The sequence below is a fragment of the Mustela nivalis genome, assembly GCF_964662115.1.
Source record: "Mustela nivalis genome assembly, chromosome: 4".
NCBI classification, from domain to species: domain Eukaryota; kingdom Metazoa; phylum Chordata; class Mammalia; order Carnivora; family Mustelidae; genus Mustela; species Mustela nivalis.
The window spans coordinates 37731581-37754622 of record NC_139023.1 but is presented as its reverse complement, the minus strand read 5'-3'; the positions used below and the strand labels follow the sequence as shown (position 1 = coordinate 37754622).

Genomic DNA, 23042 nt, shown 5'->3' with positions numbered 1-23042 from the left:
TTGTTAAAACAGTGCTTACTACATGTTAAGTCCTTAGTAGACATACATTTCCATCATTATAATTATTTATTTCCATCCCTATCATCACTATCTCCCCACAGCTGAAATCTTCCCCATTCTTTGAAGTCTAACTCAATGCCACTTCCTTTACAAGGCCTCTACTGAACAAAAAGTTCTCTTCTCTGTACTCCTACAGCATTTACTTCTTAAAAGCATTGAATCATATTTGATGCATTCCATAGTAACCTACAGAAGTAGGATACTGAAGTACAAAACCGAGATTTTGGAGCTGGACACCTGGAGTCAAATCCTACTTCCTCTACTTACTAGTTTTGTGAGCCTAAACAAATAGTTAACCTTTCTGGGCCTCAGCTTCCCCTCATCAGGAAAACAGAAGTAATAATAATAATACCTATTTCAGAGGCACCTGGGTGGCTCAGTTGGTGAGTGGCTTCCTTTGGCTTGGGTCATGATCCCAGGGTCCTAGATCAAGCCCCACGTCAGGCTTCCTCCTCTGTGGAGAGCTTGCTTCTCCCTCTCCCTCTGCCTACTGTTCTGCCTACTTGTGCTGTCAAATAAATAAAAACCTGTAAAAAAATAATAATACATATTTCATATGTCTGTTGTGAAGCATTTAGAACTGCACACAGAAAATCTGTCTCCTATTATTTACTACCCCATAATAAACTAATAACTCTGCCAAGATGATGCCCAACCCATAAAAGCTGCCCCATAAATGCCAGTCAAATCATTTGTTTATAAACATAGTGCACAATGTGTATGTAGTACATGTTCAGGGAATGTACAAAAAGTGGGCATTACAGATGTGATTCCATGTTTGTCCATCCTGTCCTGACCAATTTTCAAGAGAAAGTAAAAGGGAATAATATTTAGGACTCCCTGCTCCATGCCGGGCTTGAATATCACTTAATAACACAAGATCTTATTATTTTATTGAGTTCAACCTGGATACTCCATCCTGAACCAACTACTTCTCACCACGTCTGCTCACAGCCTCATCCAGGCCATCATCTCGTCCACCTCAGACCACTACAATAGCTTCCTGACTCAAATCCCTGATTCTGTCCTGTGCCCCCCCCATACATATAATAGTACAGTCTCACCAGAGCAGGTGGGAGGATTCATTTTATAAGAAAAGTCAAACCACAATCACTCCATAGGACTTTCCAACTTCATATTCCCTGGCTGACCACAGCCATCACTCAATTGCCATCAAGGTGGCCTGTTTTATTCCCACCTCATGAGCTCACTTCTCACCCTCACATCTCTTTCAAATCTGCTTTTTCAACAAACACCCATGGCTCACTTTAGCAGGTCTCTGCTAAATGTGGCCACTTCAGAGAGGCCTTCCCTACTCCCACCATGCATGCCAGTGGCCTTTTGCCTCACTATTCCTTACTCCTACTCTATCTTATGGCTTTGTTACAACCTAGTATCCATGGATACCAAGAGGGCAGAGATCTTGTGTACTGTTCACTGCTCTAGCCTTCATGTTTGAACACTGTCGGGCATATAGTAGGTACTCAATAAATGTTTGCTGAATGACTTTCCCAGCTTTCAGATGATTTAAAACAGAAAGTATAAAACACACAAAGTGTTAAAGCTTGTGTCTAGGTCACCAAACTTGTCAGAAGCAGAGACAGGATTCACATACAGATTTCTCCAATCCATCTAACCACTTAAAGAGATCTTCAAATTAGGAGTTGGAGGTTAGCAGGAGGTCAGTGGAAGCATTCCAATCCACCAGTGGGGCTTTTAAAAATTCATGAGTTGGGACAGCTATTCTGATCCTGTGCCTCAAGTAGGGTAAACCACCTCAGTGAGCCACTCCCCACCACCCATCCCTCCACCCACTACCAGTGGAGTGGATCTTGGTCACATCCCCTAGTTGAGCTAGGAAACAAACAACTGAAAACCAGGGGTCACTTCTTGAAAACCATGAAGTCACTGAAGTACACAGTGCTAACAATTTCTGGAATCCTATTTGCTTAACTTTCATACCTTATGAGAGGGGGAAAAAAGTAGCACCATACAATTAAATTTGTTCATAATTTTAACCCATCTTTTTTTTTTTAAGATTTTATTTATTTGAGAGGGAGAGAGAGAGGGATTGAGAGGAGAGAGGTCAGCAGGAGAAGCAGATGCCCTGCCGAGCAGGGAGCCCGATGTGGGACTCAATCCCAGGACTCCAGGATCATGACCTGAGCTGAAGGCAGTCACTTAACCAACTGAGCCACCCAGGCACCCTTAACCCATCTTTTAAAACACACCTTTTAAAAATCAGAAACATACTTTAGAATATTTAGAAACTACAAATGTGTTCAAGTAGGTTTAACCATCACAGGATCACAAAACCCAAAAGGAACCTTACAAAATATCTACCAAATAAAAACGGAATTAGGCTGCCACATGAATAATGAAACTCCCAAGGTTATCAATACAAGTCTTACTGATTTGAAGAACAATGAGAGTTTACTGTATTCCAGAATAATGGTTCCCAATGGAGTGGAACTATCTCCCAAGGAGAACCCAGAAATGTGCGGGAAAAAAATGCTTTCGCTGGTCATAATGACTAAACCAGTAGATAGGAAAACTGATTTAGGACACCCTGCAATGATCACCAAGGTAGAAACCTCACATACAATTTTTAGTCCTCTAAATCTCTACAAATAATCAGTTACCCCCAGAGGATGACTGGTACTATAGATAAGGGAAATGTCCCTGACTTCGAGTTGAGAATAAACTTACTGTGGAGAAATAGCTAATCCTTTAAGAAACCATATGGATAACATACTGAACTAGTTAGTTCAGGCTACAGGTTGTAACAGAATTCCACCTTGCCTCAGTACACAATACAGTCACAAGAAATACATATGATGGCATGTGCATATCAAGTAAACTCATGTTTAATACCAAGATGTTAACTCCCAGTATTCATAAGATGATATTTGACTATTCCCCCACAACCATGTAGAAGAGGAAGTGGTTTAGAGAAAATGTGCTTGTTGTCACATTACTCCATCCCATACTATAAGACAGATTGCAAAGGGTCGAAAGCCTAAAATCCTTAGTTTTCTAGCTGAGTGCTTAGCTGCCAAAATACTAAAAAATCGGCTGTTTAGCACCTCTCTCCTACCACCCATTCACATAGTTACCTTGTGGCAAAACTACCTCCACCAAATCCCTTACAGGAAGCCCAGTTTCCCCAACCTGGCCATCTATCTTAACTGTGGTCATCCGCAGGCCCTAACCTTCCCTGCCATGCTCCCCACCTTGACCACTACTCCTCCCCACCCATGAAAACACCGCCATCCTCTTTCATTTTCCCCCAGGCTTACACGCTACTAATAACCAATATTTACAGATGTTTGCAAACCATCTCTGTAAGATCGCATTTAATCCTCAAAGCTTCCTTGGGAGGAAAGTCCCATGCCCAAAGCTACACAGCAGATAAACAGTGGATAGATTCCAGAATTCTAAGGGTCAGTTTCCGTGATCTGTGCTGCTAACCATGATGCCCCCTAATAGTCACATAACTGATTTAACAATAGAGTGGTACCAAGCACTTCATGTTTTTCCTCTCTTTTGACTCTCTAGCTATGCATAAGCACTTACAGTCACTGGGAAAACCCTGTTTCAATATACCATGTCTTATAAGCTCAAGTGTTATATATCTTTTCAGTTTGTGTGTGTGTGTGTGTGTGTGTGTCCATGCAAGTGGTTACATATGGAAGCCTGCATTCATTTACCTTTACTTAGGGTGAGATTTTGAGACAAAATGACATAAATTATGGGAAAAATCTTTGAAATTACTGTATACAGCAACAGTAACTTAAAATGTAGCTGATGAACATGTATTTTGCATCGATCACTGCAGAAAGACAGCTACTGTGACAATATATACCACCACAGTATGAAGTCAAAATCAAATAATCAAATATAACCAAAGTAAGTAGTCACTGTCTATGAGAACAGTCAACAGTGATGGTAAAAACAAGGACAGTGTGGCTAGAATAGTCTGAAGGATTGTTCCAGACGGTACTCGACCGTCTGGAACAATAGGGTCATAAAAGTTTAACTTTAAATGTGAAGCAGAAAGAGAAGTGCAAACAATTTGAATGCTGACTGACAGATAAACAAAATGCAGTGTACACAGACAATTGAATACTAAGCAGTCTTAAACAGGAAGTTCAGCAATATTCTACCACATGGATAAACCTTGGGGACAAGATGCTAAGTGAAAGGAGGCAGTCACAAAAAGACAAATGCGGAAGGATTCCACTTCATGAGGTATCTAAAGTAGAACAATTCATAGAAAGTGGAATGGGCTGGCGGTGGGGGGAGCGGTTTTATGGGTGTGCAATTTCAGTTCTACAAGATGAAAATGTTCTGGAGATCTAGTTCGCAACAATGTAAATTACTTACTACCCCACTGTACCCTCAGAAATAGCGAAGATGGCAAATTTTATGTTACATGATTTGTTTTCTTTCGTTTGTGCAGCACAACAAGGAGCTAGGGAGAGAGACTAGAAGGTCTGGACCAACTTCTCAGCTTTTATTCAAACTGAACTTCCTGTACATACATAGGACTTTTTTTTTTCCTCTCCTTTAGAGGCTAATTCAAATCTTACAACCAGGGACCACCACATCCATGAGTTTTCCCTACCTACTCCATCCCTGCTTCTGCCCAGGCAGGAGCACTGTGCTCTGGAGTCAGGCCACTGGAATTCCAAACCAGCCTTCCCCATTTGTTAACTTGTATTCTTCTAAAAGTTATTTAACTGCCCTGAAGTTCAGTTTCCTCATAGGTAAAATGAGGATAACATACCTCATATTAAAACGATTCGTTAGGATTCAACAAGTAAAATATATAAGGTATATGGAACAGTACTGGACATAAACTGTAAATGTGCAATCAGTGTTGGCTATTATTATTCACTCACTTGTAACAATCTTGCACTTGGTCATATACTGTATACTACACGTGGTTTGACTGGTTTTCTTCTGCCTACCTGGTAAAATTACATGCCTTTAAATTAGCACTGTAAATTATTCTTCTAATAAACCTACAGTGCACCTAACAGCAGTAAATACAGTTTTGTTAATTTAGCAATATAGAGATGCGGTTAGATTAGTGAGAATGAGGATTTCACCTGAAAACTAGACTTGGGACACAGAGCACAGGGATTACCAGTGATCCTAGCTCCCCATATGCTAGCTAAATGACCTTGCAAAAGTTCCTTCATTTTTCTGTGCCTCACCACTGTCATCTATTTGTAAGCAGTAATGACAATAGTGCCTGTTCTGAGAGTAAAATAAGTAAATATGCATAAAGATAACAGTCCCTGGCAAGCAATCAGCATTTAATTAGTGTCTGCTGGATGGAAAGGTTTGAGCTGAAAATAGCCAAAGCCTGGGCAAAAGCATTCTGTAGCCTGGATCACGGAGCAAGGACTGTTTTAAATTATATTTTGATTATTTACTGTGAAATCAAAAATACAACTCTTTCAAAAATCTAGAACTTAATATCCATTTCTACAACTGGTAAAGGCTAGGAGTGATAATTCACTGACTTATTACGAGAAGTTACTAGTAGGTTAAGTAGTACCTAGCTTTAGGTGTTTCAGGTAATAATCTCATAGTTAAGTGCTGGATAATCTCCTTAGCGTCAGTAAATCTTTCTCTTTTCGAGCTGTCCATCTAGATTTTTAAGTTAACTGACTAACGTTTGAAACTTGTTTTCAGTTCTAATTCACAGATCTTTGAAGGAGAGCCATAATTCTTGAGCAACCAGAAAGGTTGCATCTTGCCAAGCTTCTACAAGAACAAAAGTGGGGACAGTAAAAAGGCATCAAGCCAAAGCCTGCATCATAGTGGAGAACTCCCACCTGTGGGCCCCTGATGGGGCCGCTGCTTCTGCCAGGTGCCAGCTGCAAGAAGGAGAACCAGACCACTTAGATCTCTTGATAAGAACACCAACACGCATTCTTCAGGATTCTATTCCATTTCATGCTACACTGAACATACCTTTCATTTACTCAGGTCAAAACTAGCATGATGCTGCAGTTCAACTGGGAAATTTTACGACTTACACTTAATGCTATGTGCATTTTATCATACATTATATTTTAATTCTAAAATTTTAGTATAAACATATACCCCACGATTTCTCTGAATTTGAGTCGCATTTTTAGACTAACAACCAGATGTTTCAAAATAGCCTACTGTGAACATTTCCTCTCTTTGCATTTATAAATAGCACCATGACCTCTTTTCCAGCTGAATTTGGGAGCTCACTCCTATTGGTTCCATTATTGTCAAAGTCTCTTTTTCTTAAGAAAAGAGGGTATCTCAGCAAATGTCTCCCAACTTACTGACTCATTTACTTACATTTATTCATTCAATAAATATTTGAGGAACACTAACTACTCTCTCCAAGAGTAATAATAGTGAGAAATATTTGCAGTTCAAGGTTACCTATTACCTCATCTGAGAACAGTGTCAAGTGCCACAAAAAAAGTGAAGATGAGATATCTTCTCTCAAAGAGTTCAAAAATCTAAAGGAGTATAGAAAGATCTATAAGCAAAGGAAAGTAGCACACAGGCAAACAGCCATTTCTTTACCCCTCAGTTAAGTCCCAGTAAAGAAGGAATGCTGAAATTGGAACACTCTGATAATATCCCCAAAAAGCATTTAAATAATACTAAGAAAAATCTAATTTTGTGACTTTGTCTTTCATATGGCTTACATTTTAAATATCGCTTTATTGTTAATAACATAAAGAAGTAGAACCATCATTTTTCATGAGTGTCAGGGAACTCTAAAAACCCCAAATTAAATCCATGAAAGTCAGTGAAATATGCAGCCATTCAGAGCTTTGAGGATGGAACCATCCATGAAGGGGTTAGGCAAGAGAATCTCAGGATGAGTAAGAAGAAATGGAGATGCAGGCAGCCCTCTTTGAAGCAGAAGAAACTCCATAAAGGGGGCACAGAGGGAGATTTCTTCCAGTAATAACAGCAAGGAGATGGGAACAGCTGGAGAAAACTTAAGGTTCAGTAAGTAATGAAAGGTGAGGCCAGAAAAGGAAGCTGGAGTTGGCTCTGAAGGGCCTTGAGTAACAGTGTAAAGACTCCAGACTTCATCAGGGTAGTGTGAAAGAGACTTGACAATGACTGTTAACCATCACCACCTCCATGAGCCTAAGTCACCTGATAATGGGCATGCAGACCACACCTCTCTTCTGCTCTTTCCTCATCTCTCCAGCTTCACGTTGATTACCCATTCTTTCCTTTTGTTAAAGCTATGTAATATAACCTATAGAGAGTCCCTTAGTGCCTCCCATTTTTGTGAGAAACATGAGGGCATGTTCACCACCTTCTTAGTCCTTTCCTCAGTATGCCCTCAGCTATCCATCCACCTTTGTACACAAATGGTGTCAGAGAGGAAAATAATTCTTCCCACCTCTACACTAGTAGTTTTTACTCTTGAAGCTGATCAAATGAAGACACAACCCAGATCAGGATTCCTTTTTATCCCTCCATAGCATGGGTAAACAAATACGTTATACTTAAACTAGAAAAGATCTTATAAAGAGAATAACATTGATTATTCCTTCAAATAAGGAAAAAAGCAAGCAAAATGGTTTAACTATCATTATATGTTTAACCTGGCCAATACTATTAAAAAAAAAAAAAAAAAGATAAACTAAAATGACAAACTACCCGGGTCCAGGTCTTCACAGTAAAGCTTAAAAAGACATCTCATAGCTACTAAATCTCACCAATTCTCATTTGGTCAAAGCTAAGAAATATTTCCAATATTAATGAAAAGTTCTCTACATAATTAATATTTTACAAATAATTCCAAAAATCCCTCAGTTTAGTAAGTGCCAAGACTGGATCCAATAAATGAGTCTATAAATAAATGAGGAAAAAAAAAAAAAAAACTCTTGTTAAAAGAAAGCTATGAAAGCGAAGACCATCATAATACTTGGCAATTTCAAAACATCTTTCACCAAACTTTCTCAAAGTTTGAAGAAGGTGGGGGAGAAATCCAAAACAAAACAAAACAAAATACTTCTTGGATATCACGAAGTCTAGAACTCGGAGTCCTGGGGCTTTTAAAACTTCATAGTTCCATAATATTAATTTAAAAGTTTCCAAAGAAATTGCAATTCAGCAGAACAAAGATGGCTCAGTCTGTTGAGTGTCTGCCTTCTGCTCAGGCCTTGATCCCAGGGGCCTGGGATAGAGCCCCTTATCAGACTGCTTAGCAGGGAGTCTGCTTGTCTCTCTCTCCCTGCCCATCCCCCTCCTCCCCACCCCTGCCACCCCTCCTGCGTGCTCTCTCTCTCAAATAATTTTTTTTAATCTTTAAAAATAAAATCACAATTTACTGTAATCTGTGTCCTACACTTAACCACAGTAACTAAGAGTATTTGAATAGAAAAGCATTAATCTGTGAGTCACTGCTGGAAGCTTGTTGTGATATTAGATGATTAAGAGTTTATCTTTATATATACCATGAGAAAAAAAAATACACACACAATCAACTTTCCTTTCATGGGCAATCCATATAAAATCTAACAGGTTTAGAGAGGACAGAAAAAAATACAAACACACACCCACATAAGTAAGTTTTAACAAGTCAATTGACTTTCCCCTAGATACATTTTAATTTAAATAAACCTCTGAGTACTAACAAACCAAATCTATATAAAACACTGGTGGGGTTAGGACCCACTTTAAATGTCTATCTGTTAAATGTCTATCTGTTAACTATATGTTTAAAAAGGAGCCAGGGAGACATTTCCACTCTAGGCTCCAACTTAGTTCCATGACCCATTTCACTCTTCTTTCTTTTTTAAACACGGTTCAAGTGTCGTGTCATGAGAATTTTCCTTCAGTATTTCTCTTGTAAGTCTATAAAAGTCATAACTAAAAGTTTAGAGGATTTCCCCACCTTAAAAAAGTTAGCTTCCTTTTTAAAACTGCCAAAACTTCATCTTCCAATTACTTATGGGCAAAGTTCCATAAACTCATGCGGGTGTAGAGTGCTTAAGTGCGGGGGAAATCAATACTGAGCTTGTAAGTACAATACTATTATTGGTAATCACAGTGACATCCGATTAAACGTACTTTTAAAAATAGTTTCTTTTTCAATACAATTTTTTTTTAACCAGAAGGATATAATCCACGGAGCAGTCTACTTCAAGGACAACCTTTCAAAAAAAAAAAAAAAAAAAAAAAGTTCCTATCACTACACAAACTTGCAAAAACCTAAAATGTCATGAGTCTATTTTTTCCTCTCATTATCAAAGGACATAGTTCACCATATTTCACTTAGCCTTCCCCCAAATCAAAATAACTCCAGATCGCCGAAAGGAGAGGAGGAAAGTGTCTTAAGAAAACAAGCCTGGGCGAACTTACTTCACTCAATGAGATGGACACCCATTCCCCCCCGAGAAACTCGTCTCCAAAACAACATGAGAAAGATCAATCTAGTAAACTCACTGCCGACAGGTCCCCGGGTACGGTGTTGGGTTCGGGCAGGTGGAGGCCAAATGACTGTGATTAAAGTTAATTAACAAGCCTGTCCTCTTAAAGTGTGTAACAAGCAGGGTGCGGGGGAGCACAGAGACCCGAGCAAACTCATTACCTCCACCGAGTAAATAACGTGGTGGTGCCTGAAACTCGCTAAGGGGCAGCTTCATTTTATTTGGGGGTGCGGGGTGCTGGAGGAGGTGCCTGGTTGTCTGTGCGGCTTCTCACCCTCCCGGGTCAAATCACATTAGTAAGGAGTTCTTATATCACTTACCCGCTTCTGGTTTCCTTTTAGACGCCCACACGCGGGAGGGAAATCCAAGGGGCAGAAACCAGAGCCAAGCACTTTGCGCTCTGGAAATTTACCCGGAAAGTGCCGAAAAGCCCCGGCCGGGCTCCCGGTCGAACCCTCCGCCCCCGCCCGGCCCCGCCCCGGCCTCCCGCCCAGCCCACCCGCGGCCCCCGGTACTCGCCTGGCGCGCGGGCAGCCGAGCTGGGAAAGGCGAGGCGGGCGGGGAAGCCCCGGCGCCGGCGTCTCTCTCCGCCCGGTTCACTCGGTCCTCACCGTCGGTCCCAGGCGCCGGGCCTCCTTCTCCCCGGTCCCCGCCGGCTGCCCGCACCGCGTCTGGGGCCGGGCGGCGGCCGCGCGGGCGGCGCTGTCACACGGGCGGGCGCGCCGCGGCCGCCGCACCTGGAGGCGGGGAGCGCGGGGAACGCGAGCCCGCGCGCAGCTCCGGAAGCGCCGCGCCCGCCGCCGGCGCCTGCCCAGGTGCTCTCGCGCCGCGCCTCGGCCGCTTCCTCTCCGCCCGCGGGGGCGGCGGCCGGCGTCCCGCGCGGGGGCAGCCGGGGCTCAGCGGCGGGGGCGGCGGAGCAGGCCGCCCTGGTTCCGCAGCATAGCTGGGCGGCTGACTCAGTCCGCCGCCACTTGGCCGCGCCTGGCACCCTCGCCACCTGGTGCACCTCGGCCGCGAGGCTCCCGGGCCGGCGGGGCTGGGATACCTGCGGGGGCGCGTCCGGGGGCGAAGATCGGCGAGGGCATTACCCTCGCAGGAGGGAGATGCGGGTGACCCTTCCCGGCCCCCGCCCGCCCTGGGTTTCCCCCTGCGCTCTGAGAGAGGGGGTGCTGGTCAAATGGGCGGAACCTCACCAGCGCTGATTGCTAGTATCCCTCTAAGTACTTTCCTCGTTACCTCAGCATTTCCCAAACTCAAGACTCATCTAGGGCGCTGGTTTTCCCAGGCAGCTACTTGGTAAAGGTGCATTCAGTGGGCCCGGGAATCTGCCTGCCAAGCTCAGAGCAGATTAGTCGGAGCCCAGTAGGATTCTCCTGCACAGGGTGTGCGTGAGGAAGGGATTAATAGCTCTGTTTTCCGACTGAAGTGTCGGAGGGACAGGGCAACTTGGCCAAGCCGACACAACTTGAAGGGACGGCAGTGATTGTCTATTTAGATCAGAACTCTTAACCCTGAGAAACACAGCCTACTCCCTGATTTTCTAAACCCCCCCCCCCTTTTTGTCTTTCTCACCTGGAGGGGAGGGATGCCCCCAGTCCTTCTGGTAGTTGAGATGGTTAGATCCTGGAAAGACATCGCCCACTGGAGTTGGACATTGACATTCTGCTCCTGGAAGTGATAACACGGAGGCAGCAAAAGAAAGGGGATATGGGGGGGGGGGGGGGGGGGACAAAACACCCACTTGGATATCTCCCAAAACTTAATACCACTTTTTTGCCAGTGAGTTCAAAGGCCAAATCCTTTATTTTTTTCTTTAATAAACATCTCTTCACAGACTGTACCTGAAATTCTCTCCCTTGAATGATGAACTATCCTTATCTTTCCACTGTACCTGTTGAAGAAAGTGAAGCAATTAGGGAAAGTGGTGAGCTTATTATAAAAATTAGATAATTGGTGAGGTCCAACATGTAGAAGCCTTCCCAGGAGCCCAGGTTGGTGGTAGGCGTCATCTTCTTCAAAATACTTCCCACCAAAAAGCCCCCTCCTGCCTGGAAGACTCTGAAGCAGCTCTAAAAAGCTCCAGAGACACCAAATCTCCAAGTCTTCGAAATGAATACGGCATAGCAAACCCCGTTTCCAGAAAATTTTCTTGACATTATCTGAACCTCAAGCATCCTTTTCTTTGGATTCCCATATAATTGTATTTATGTGGCTTCATCTGAGGATCTTAATCTGGGTTTTGTTCTTTTTTTTTTTTTTCTTTCTCTTCAAGAGCTCTCACATAATCGTCATTTATTTTTATTTTTGTAAGCCATCATCAATCCTTTTCTGAGCAAGGTAGGTTATAAATGAACAGAAACATTAGTAATGGTGTGTCTCAGAATGCCAAGCATTGCTTTGGCCTCAGGTTACTTCTCCGGGTAGATTTTATAAACTAATTGGGACCTTGTGTGTCTTTGCAACAGTATCTTAGTTCCTTGATTAGTATTCAGTCATTTATTGTTTAAAAAATTTATTGAACACTTATTGCCTGATGATTTGAGGATACAGTAGTAGCAAATACAATACAACCTCTGGATTTACAATCTTCTCTGAAGGGAAATAAAGTTAAGAGCTGTAAGGCACACCAATGATTTAAGAATAACTCTGGGAAGTAAAGGAAAAACAGTGGTCCCACGCTGAATGTATACATTGTTTTTAAAATACATTCTGGTTTTAAGAACCTTAATGTATGAAGAAAAATAAAAGGTATCTGAGGAAATCTGTCAAAAGTTCTCTTCTCTTAATTGTTCATTCATCATATCAGATTCCAGCCAAACATCTAAAATACATGTTGTATGTATAAAACAACTCTATAAGTCAGAACTTTTTCCAATTCTATAAAAATAAGCTTAATCCAGATTTAGGCTAAGTGATCAATAGTGTATAAATTGAATATGTCTAGGCTGTATTCATACACTATAAATTACTTAGCAGCCCTTACAGAGAGGCATTCAGGAAGCAAAGTATGTGAGAAAATTAACTTCATAAAAACTGAGGTATGATATCTGTTTACTGCCAAGGCCATTGGAGTGTATATTCCCAGTAATTTCCATCTAGGTTGGATTTATTCCAAAATGACCTAGTCCCACCCTTATTTCCTCAGTTTTTAGTCAGACAGAAGGCTAAGCTGTGTCCCTTGACGGATTTTGGGTCTTTGCTCCTCCTATTCCTCCTACCCAGAATACACTCTGCTTTTGGAAGAGGTAATTTGACAGAGTGGAAATTTTTCCTCCTCTCCCTCCTTTCCCTCCTCCCCCTTTTCCTTACATCTTGGAGGCTAACTCCCATAGAGTATTGAGGTGTCACTTGCTATTCCCAGAACTTGTAAAAGCTCACTGAATTATCTCAACAGCTCCTTAAAGAGACAGTGTTGTTATCCCTGTGGTAAGAAGCTTAAGAAAGAGAGGTTGAGTAATTTACATCAGTTAGGAAATATAGAAAAGAGAAGTCCAAACCAGTCTTCTCCGGCATCCACCCTCTGCACTGGATTGCCTTTTAGGGAAATCACAGCGCTGGAATTGAAAAGGCCATCTGGAAATGAAGCCTGTCCATGTCGGTTGTGGTATTTTGAAAAGACTCGTTAAATTTTTTGAGCTTCAATTTCCCCATCTGTAAAATGGGAATAATAATACCTACGAGAATTTAATTTAATTGCTTATCTAAGACACCTAGAAAATAGTAGTCCCATAGTAAATTTTGTTCCATTCTTTTTACTTCAATTATTCTTCAAAACTGGGTTCAAATCCCACCGCCTTTCCAAATCTATGCTACCCAGAATCATACACACAACAGAGTTTAAAGTATTCTATTTTTCTGTAAAGGAAAGCCCAATATTATTTTTTCCAAATATAAAACTTTAGGAATATAGATAAAATAGGCATATGTCTATTTACGGTATTTAATTCATTTTAGATAAGCAAATATAAAAATAAATTTATAGATTAACATATAAACAGTTTGTTCCATTCATATTTTATAAAATAATTTTATTCACATTTTAGCATACAACTTTGACATCAATAACGGCATCACCAGAGCCACATTTTAAATCATCAACGTTTTATTTTCATTTTTTTAAAGCATATTATTTTCACTTGTGTCTAAATTTTTTTAAAAAGCTTTTATTTATTTATTTGACAGAGAGAGAGAAATGACACGTAGGCAGAGAGGCAGGCAGAGAGAGGGGGAAGCAGGCTCCCTGCTGAGCAGAAAGCCCAATGCAGGGCTCAATCCCAGGACTCTGAGACCACAACCCGAGCCTAAAGCAGAGGCTTTAACCCACTGAGCCACCCAGGTGCCCCTAATTTTTTTTTTTAAATCTAACTTTCTGAATCCTTTTATGTTTCTGTCACTAGGGATGTTACTGCAAACCACAGGTTTCCACCTGCATTATATAAAGAAGTTTTTTTTTTCTCACTCATTCATCTTAAATATGTCCATTTGTAAAAAACAGTTTTTTTTTTTTGTTTTTTGAATGCTTTTTAAAAGGATGCTTGCACTAACATAGGACATTTACAATTGTGAAGTCACATCTCCATACATAATTACTTAATCTATTTTAAATATCTTCACCCATTTGATTTTTAAACCAATTCCCTCAGATGACCTTTGTATGTTATCCTAAACTATGACTGACTGAGGATATTTCAGGCTACACACCCCACACCCAACTTCAGTAGTTCGGGTAGTTTACAGTTTGGATTAGGATAATAATGGTGGCAGGGTCAAAATCCTGTAATACATAGAATCTAGGTACCAGGCATTGTTATACCTTTTTAACATTCAATCCTTGTAGCAAGTCTGGAAGGTACATACTATCATTATATCCTTTCTTAGCCAGTGAAAAAAACAGAGACAATGAGTTTATTTCATCTAAGTACAGTAAGGAGAAAAGGATTTGAACCCAGATAATGTGAATTCAAAGTCTGTAATTTCCCCAAGAATTCTTCCTCAGAGAAGGCTTTTATTTTTTTTTTAAGATTTTATTTACTTATTTGAGAGAGAGAGTGAGAGCATGAACAGGTAGAGAGGCAGGTGGAGAAGGAGAGAGGCAGATGGAGAAGGAGAGGTCGACTTGCCCTGCTGAGCAGGGAATCTGTGGAGTAGGACCCTGGGATCATGAACTGAGCTGAAGACAGATGCCCCTCAAAGAAGATTTTTAAAGTTTTGGCCGAAGGATATCTTTTCTGATGCCTGATTTGGGGGCAAAAATGATGTGCCTTATGTTCCGAAATACACAATACTCTCTCTTGGATTTTCCCATTGACCCTTGTTTTTACCACTACTGGCATACTGATGTTAGGGGATTTTGTATTACAGGCACTGAGGAGCTTTTTTTATTACTATTTGTGTTCCCTGAAGTTTCATTACTTCTACTGGAGTACTCTTGTCAGTCTGCCTGGCCTTCAGGGTACTTAGAATGTTTTATTGCTATTTGAATTCCCTGAAGTGCCACCGTAGGGCCTTGAATAAATGTTTGTTTTATTAAGAGGAAATACTTATATTCATTACGTTAAATACTTGATATTTTATATAAGCTTTAAGAGTTGCTTTGAAAGTTTTATTAACTTTCTCACCGTAAGGGAACTGCCTAATGGACGTCTACGGTAAAGTACGCAAAGGAGAAACATCAAATACTCGGTCAATTAAATTTGGCCAAACATTGATGAGATTGTGGAAATAACTTTTTTCAAAATATAAGTTTGGGGGCACTTGGGTGGCTACGTTGGTTAAGTGTCTGCTCTTGATTTCAGCTCGGGTCATGATATCACTATCCTTGGATTGAGCCCTGCATGGAGTCTGCACTCAGGGCAGAGTCTACTTGTCCCTCTCCCTCTGCTCCTCTCTGCTGCTCTCCTTCTCCCTGTCTCTCTCAAATAAATACATAAAGTCTTAAAAAAACAAAATTAATTAAATAAAATAAAAGATTTTCAGAAATTATTAAATGTTTAAAAAGTGAATATACATTTTCCTATAAACTATATGAATTGGTAAAAGGATTGAATAAAGCTGGTGGCAGCAGAGAAAAAGAAAGATGAATGACAGAAGCAAATTGGGGGGTCAGCCTTAAAATCAGCGGTCCCCACAAACCTCTGAATTCGTATCTCCTCAAAGCCTTCATTGTTCTCCTGTGGTCTGAAAGAGTACAGGATCGTTAGGGGTTTGCATCTCACAGGAGAGAAGACAGATACCCAACTCTAACTAAAGACCTCAATTGTGCAAAGAAAACTTTACTCATAAAAATTGTGAATGTAATCTTATATGAGAATTTTGTCTCTCTTGCTACCCTGTATACAACTTATATTTTAGACTGGAAAATTTCAAAGATATAAAAAAAAAATAAAAATAGGGGTGCCTGGGTGGCTCAGTAGGTTAAGCAGCTGACGCTTGGTTTTGGCTCAGGTAGACTGAGCCCATGCAGGCCTCCTACGGAGTTTTCTTAAGATTCTATCTCTCACTCTCTCGGCCCTCCATCCCCCACACTCACATGCTTGCTGTCTCTCTCTCTCTCTCTCTCAAATGAACGAATAAACCCTTAAAAATAAACTTTATAAAATTAAAAATAAGTTTTCCTATAAAACTAATGTTTCAGAAACTTATTTAGGCAGTAGAGACTAGAGCATTTCATGGATGCTGATATGTATTTTACAGTTTACGACTTCTGAAATGGGGATTCATCTTTAGATGACCTGCGGTTGGCCAGGCAGTGGTCATACTATAATTTGTCATTGTCTGCATGTTCATGAACTTGACCACATGTGTTTATATTGTCATCATTATGGACAGAGCAACACATGTTGAGCTTAACCGTCATCTCCAATGTCTTTAAAAAGATTACACTACGTTTCGGCAAAAAGTCAAGGAAAGAGAACAGTGTGATATTAGATCAAAATCTACATCTAAAAAATTATCGAAGAGCATTTTCACATATGCATATAATAAAAATTCTAAGTGATTTGTATTATGTCTTATTTAGGTCATAGTGATTTTTTTTTTCTCATGGTTTTAAGAAAGATTTGTGTATCCTAAAATGATTGCATTTTAGCGGTGTTGACTTCCAGTAGTCTCTACAACTGCTAACATAAATATCTAATTTTATTTTTCTATGAAAAAAAAGTTCCTTAAGGAAAAATTATTGTTAAAAGGAATTCCAGAGAAACTAATTATTGCCCAGTGGATTCACAGATGAAGTACATCCACTGAGTATAAAATCATTACTTTCACTTTTTGTGTCAATTGTTCTCCTATCTTTCCAAAATTCCATTTACTAAACATGCCAGAAAATTCTATCTGTGCTATAGTTTGAAAATGCTTGTATAGCTCCTTTTTTTTTTCCTTTTTGCTAAAAATGCTACCCTTATAATATATAATTAACTTTGACAGCTCTCTGACTTCAAGAAACAAAAGGGGGGAGGGATTTAAAGAAGGAAAAGGTAGAGAGGTTAGAAATACAAAAACAACAGCTAGAAATAGATCCCTTACACAGCAATGAAATTAAACTATTAAAGACCTAATTTGAAAAGCACAGACTAACACCCATATAAAAGGTAAACAAAAAACAAGGAAGGGATTGATAAAACCTCATACCACAAGACAACTGCCATAAAAGCCAAGGTCACAAACTAACTAACTATGGGCAGCATGAACTCCAAGTATCTTTCAGGAGCTTAGAGCTTAGCAATTGTTAGTTTCCCAAATTGAGAAGATTTTATATTAAAATATGGATTTTCAGCTTCTTTTGAAAAATCAGAATGACTGATAACACTGAACTCATTCCCACAAAGCAAGTCTGAATTGACTGGAAACGCAGCTGCCCCTTCTGGACAGGATAGACATTCTATTCATCTGGAAGAGTCTCACTCACCCTGTTTCTCCTTGAGGTTGTAACTTAGGAGCTGTGAAGATTGCAACTATGGGATCTTGCCTGAAATTATGATCAGTGGGAGACAAGCTATATGAGTGGCCTATGAGGCAAGCTTATGAATTTCCAAAATGGAGGTCTTAGAAACATATAGCCCAGGTCAAAAGTCAGTACCTGATATATTAAGAATGTTTTATCAACAGAAGCAGCAGCAGCCTAATCTAGTATCTACTGCATTCTTAAAGTAAGTTAAAGAACATGTTAAACACTTTGTAACTGTTATTCATTCAACTAAATTTTTGTGGATATTATAAGATGTGATGAGTCACGGAGATGCAGAGATAAACATAGACATGTCTCACTATGTTTTTGAGCTCGCACTGTGATAGCACAGGAAGATATTACACAAATTATTACACAAATACGCATGCATATATGGCACATGCATGTACTATTATACATTTACATATAGAACACATAGTAGAGTGTATGTATATTCCATACACTACATACTACATAGTATATCTATGCAGGCAGATATATGCATTTACATATTTACAGGTGTACACAACATATGCTTGAGTGATTATTTTTAAACCATATGAATTTGCTGATATTTGTCTATATTTTACCTCAAAAATGGTCACTGCATGAGCTTTATGTTAATAAATTGTAATTGAGAATGGAGGAAATGCTCTTCCCCTACTACCAATCTTTCCTTCAAGCAGAGGGAGTTCTGAACCCTACTGCCTCTCTTTGCCCCCATTCCTCATCCTTACATACTGCCCTGTGCTAGTGGAGTATCTTATTTACTGGGTATATTTGGAAAAAGGTCCTGGTCACATGAACCCCACTCCTTCATCCCCTCTCTCTTATAGTGTGGGCTGCTGTCAGGGAACTCTGTGCAGCTCTTCCAAGCTGTAACACCTATGGGAGGTTTAAATATATTCATAGCTTCCAGAACCTGACATATTGACTACAAGTAATATTTGATTCCTTGTCTGCCTGATTCCTGTCTACCTTTCCATTCACTTCAAACAGGTACCCCCTCCCAATATTTTTGGTATTGCGAATGAACAAGGTTGGGGTGCCTGGGTGGCTCAGTTGTTAAACATCTGCCTTCAGCTCAGGTCATGGTCCCAGGGTCCTGGGATCAAGCCCCACATAGGGCTCCCGGCTCAACAGAGAGCTCCCTGCTCCCTCTCCCAATCTTCCTGCTGTGTTCCCTCTCTCGCTGTGTCTCTCTCTGTCAAATAAGTAAAATCTTAAAAAAAAAGAAAAAGAAAAAGAAAAGGAATGAACAAGATTATATGCAAGAAAATAAGGGGAGAGGAATGGTTTTTGACCAGTTAATCAGAAGAGTCCTCTTGAAACAAGTGACGTTTCAACTGAGAAGTAAAGGCTGGGTGGGCGTGAGCTGTGTGTACGGAGCTTGTGTGGGGGAGGACTGAAATCGATTCCTGGCAAAGAGGAGCATTTGTCAAACCTCAGAGGCAGCAAAAGTAGGAACTTTGGAGGAACTGAAATAAGGTCTTTCGGGTATATAGTGAGCAAGGATGTAGGTAGAGTAGACAGGACGCGGCTGGAAGGACAGGCACCTATGTCACGTAGGGCCTCATGGGCCATGTCTAGGTTTGGGGATTTTATCAGGAGTCATTGGGATGGCAATGGAAAATCACTGAAGGGATTGAAGCAGAGGAGAATGAAATTATTTCCTCATCTCATATAATCTTCAAAACAACCCCTGCGGGAAGGTACTATTTTTATGCCAATATATCAACTGAATAAAATGAGATGCAGAGAAGTTAATTGCAATGTAGCAGTTGATAGCACATACATACATATGATTCTAGGCACCACTCTTTTAATCACGCTTCTACTCCACCTACCCAAAAGAAGTACACAGTCTAATCTGCAGAAATTTCAGGGTATGTACATTTGTAGATTGTAACTTAAAGTAATAGCTATGACTAATCCACCAGCTTTTTGAGGGATTTATAAAAGTTTTCGGTATTTAGAATTTGATGCCTCTGGGCTTTGGGAAACAAAATGGACAATTGAGTCAATTCATCCTTCCAGTTTCTACAGATGCCAATGTTAGGGAAGATTCATTTTTTGTTTTTCGTTTTGTTTTGTTTTTTGTTTTTTTAATTTTTGTGTGTGTGTGTTTAACTGTAAGTTACCTCTTTTGTGTTAGATAAACAAATTCAAACATTTCCCCAAAACCAGATAATTAAAAATATATTGGAGGAAGGGGAACATAGGATAAGAATGCACCAGCATTTCTTGTAAAAGTTTTGGTAGATTTGACAATGAAGATGCTAACCAGTTACCGTCTTTATATCTAAGAGTGCCACAAATGGACACGGGATTTAAAGGGTCATTCATCACGAATAGTTTGTACATTGGTTACTAGCAGCTTCTATGCCCTCAGTGTCTGAGGTTCTTACTTTAGAAAAAAAGGGGGGAGGGGCGCCTGGGTGGCTCAGTGGGTTAAGCCACTGCCTTCGGCTCAGGTCATGGTCTCAGGGTCCTGGGATTGAGCCCTAATTTTAATATAGTTCATTCAATATATAACATACTGTCCTCAGTCACCACCCACTTTCCCTTCTCTCTCTGTGTCTGCCTGCTCTCTGCCTACTTGTGATCTCTCTCTGTCAAATAAATAAATAAAATCTTAAAAAAGAGAGAGAGAGAGATCCATATATCCTGTTTCTCTGTCTAAAAAGGTAGTGTTCTCAGTTTCTTTAAAATGCATTTTTAAGAAAAAATATCTATCTGCATTTGATCATTCTCTATGTGTGAAATACGACATACCATCTCAGTTATGCCAAACAGCAGGTGCACTGACCTTCAAAGATCTAACTCTCAAGTTTGCATTTCCTTCACTCCGCATGGCTTCAGTAGCATCCTGTATAATGGTTTTGTATTTTTTCCTGTGGAAACTCTCATACCCACATTACTTCAACTTCAATCTGCTTTAGCAATCAGAATCCATGGTGTCTGCTCAGTACATTTTATAAGCATATTAAGGAGACTGTGGCAGTCATGCTTGATTGAACTTTTCTTCTTTCACTTGTAAAGGAACTACTACTCATGCATTCAATCGGCCATGAATGCTTGGCTTTTTTTATTGTAGTTACTAGGACACTAAAAAAGGAGGTTTTTGTTTTTATTTTTCATTCGTCTCCAGAAAATACAAGAAAAGAAAACAGCACTGGAATCAGTCACTTGTCTTGATGCCCCAAGTAAGGACAATTTTTATTGAAGTTATAATTTTTTAAAAAGACACCAATTTAATTCATTAAGCTATCTTCCTAAAGAGCAGAGTGCATTTTCAAGTAAAAAGTAAAACATTATCATCAGATGGGTAAACACTTTATTGAACTAGTTGAATTCAATAAACAATAATTAAATGTAAGGAACATTGGTCTCTCTTTCATTGTCCCTTCCAAACTATGCTTTTTGGATTTACTCTACTCTTGCCCGTGAATGAAATATAGGACAGGTTCCTTAGATTTTCTGATCTGTGTCAATGAAAAGAAGAGTCTAATTTACTTATTTATTTATTTTTTTAAAAGATTTTATTTATTTATTTATTTGACAGACAGAGATCACAAGTAGGCAGAGAGGCAGGCAGGGGCAGGAGGGAAGCAGGCTCCCTGCTGAACTGGGATGCAGGGTTTGATCCCAGGATCCTGAGATCATGACCTTAGCAGAAGGCAGAGGCTTAACCCACTGAGCCACCCAGGGGCCCCAAGAAGAGTCTAATTTATTTGATAAAAATGTCCAGTCTGATCTAGCATAACAGACTAACTTTAATATAGTTCATTCAATATATAACATACTGTCCTCAGTCACCACCCACTTTCCCACAGCCTGCTTCTGGTCCAGAATGCTTCCTTGGGGTGGTGTTGTGGGGGCATGGTTAGAGGACCAGCCTTATTTTTCGCGGTTGCTCACCTCTTCCCTCATTTGCTAGCTGCCAGAACAGACCTCTCAACGGTCAGGTCAATCAGAAAAAGAGATTGAGAGGAGAGGTTGTCTCTGAAGTGATGGGTGTAGCTGTCGTTTTTCTGGCTTTTCTTCTCCTGGTTTCCCCAACTCTATTCGCACTCTACCACCACCCCCTCATAACCGCTGCTTAGGTTTCTCTCAAAAGACTTGAGTGCCTAATTCACAACCCTCATTCAGTCCATAGTCTTTAGCAAGTTTTAAAATACATAGCTGACATTTACTACAGATGTATGGACTGCGGTCTTCCTTTTTTCAAAGCTGAGCCGCAAACTGCTGCTCCTACTACATCGAGCATGGCTAAGAGTAATAGATAAGAGCCAGAGGACAAGTATAACACTTGATAGAGACAAGCTGTGAAAAGAACATGTTACTCCCTCGACAAGGCTGGGGTCTCACTGATGTAGGAGTGCCGGCATGTGTGCATGTGGGTGGTCATAGCTATTAAATACTACCCCTATTTATTGATGCTGGGGTCATCTTTATTAACTACCCACGCACAGGCCCAGTACATAAACCATCTCTCGTAATCCTCATACCAGCTCCATTAATTAGATTTTATTATTAGCCTCATTTTATAGATGAGGTTACTTAGAGGTTTAAGAGTTTAACTAACTTGCCCAAGGTCACATACCTTATAAATGGTAGAGCTGGAGCTCAAGCTTAGTACCACTGTCAGATGCATAGGTCTTGCTCAGTGCAATTACTACGTCAAGCCACCTCCCCTTGGGACCAGACTGTTATTAATTTAAGTAAGGACTGGAGCTGGGGTATTTAAATGGATTCTTGCATCCATAGTCAAAGGTTTGTCCAGATAACAGACTTTAACAGCAGCTTTCATCTCTGTGTTATTGATAGAAATCTTTCACTGAGTGAGGTGTTTCCTGGGTACAGGCCTACACATGACTGTAACCTTCCAGTTAAACAATACAAAACAATAACAAGACCCAAGTCTTCAAAGTCATCCACCTACCCCCTCACACATCTTGAAAATTGCATCAGTAATACAGTCAACAATGTTCTGATTCACGTTTCTTCTAATAGCTCTTGAAACTTGGAGTTTAGTTATGATTTCTAGGAGTCTAGTTACACATTTAAAATTCTAGTTCACAAGTTCCTTGTGGCATCTTTGAACATTGAAAATAATCCTATTACTCACAGTAGCTTGTGAGAAAAAAAACAATAAACATTATCAGTCAGGTCTTCCACAAGCCCTTCCACAAGAACATTAACATCATGCTAAGTTCAGAGCAGGTAGATTTGCTTTATATGCAAAGCAGCATATCAAAACCTTGAAAAATTAATGTTCTTGGCTATCAGAACCATAAGGTGCAGTGGCAAGGTTCAAAGGAAAAAGAGAAAGCCAGAATCAGACCTGAGGAATGGTCATTATTTGACTTCATAGTCTAAAAGGGTTAAAGGAGCAAAGATAGATCTAAAAAAGTATTTGACTAATGACTTAACCTAATGGTATGGTTATGCCCACAGAGAACCCATGTAGTTCTCCAAATGATCCTGTTTAAGCCAGTCATAAAATTAGCAATTCCAAACTATGGTTTTGCATTAGGTCTACGTAATGCTTTATGGAAACTAGAGCTACTTGA

At 40.2% G+C, this 23042-nt stretch overlaps 1 protein-coding gene across 16 annotated transcripts in view; it reads right to left on the bottom strand.

Moving 5' to 3' along the window:
* ARAP2 (ArfGAP with RhoGAP domain, ankyrin repeat and PH domain 2) overlaps positions 1–10344 on the bottom strand; it is a 188265-nt gene extending 177921 nt beyond the window's left edge. For 3 of the 16 annotated variants that reach the window (XR_014311239.1, XR_014311240.1, XM_082728931.1), the window contains exon 1: positions 10037–10256. The gene's annotated coding sequence lies outside the window, so the exon portion shown is untranslated. Of the gene's footprint in view, positions 1–412; positions 588–9162; positions 9246–9537; positions 9707–9841; positions 9997–10036 lie in introns of those variants that run through there. The other 13 variants (XM_082728935.1, XM_082728940.1, XM_082728939.1 and 10 more) reach the window with 12 other exon arrangements.
* Positions 10345–23042: the final 12698 nt, after the last annotated feature.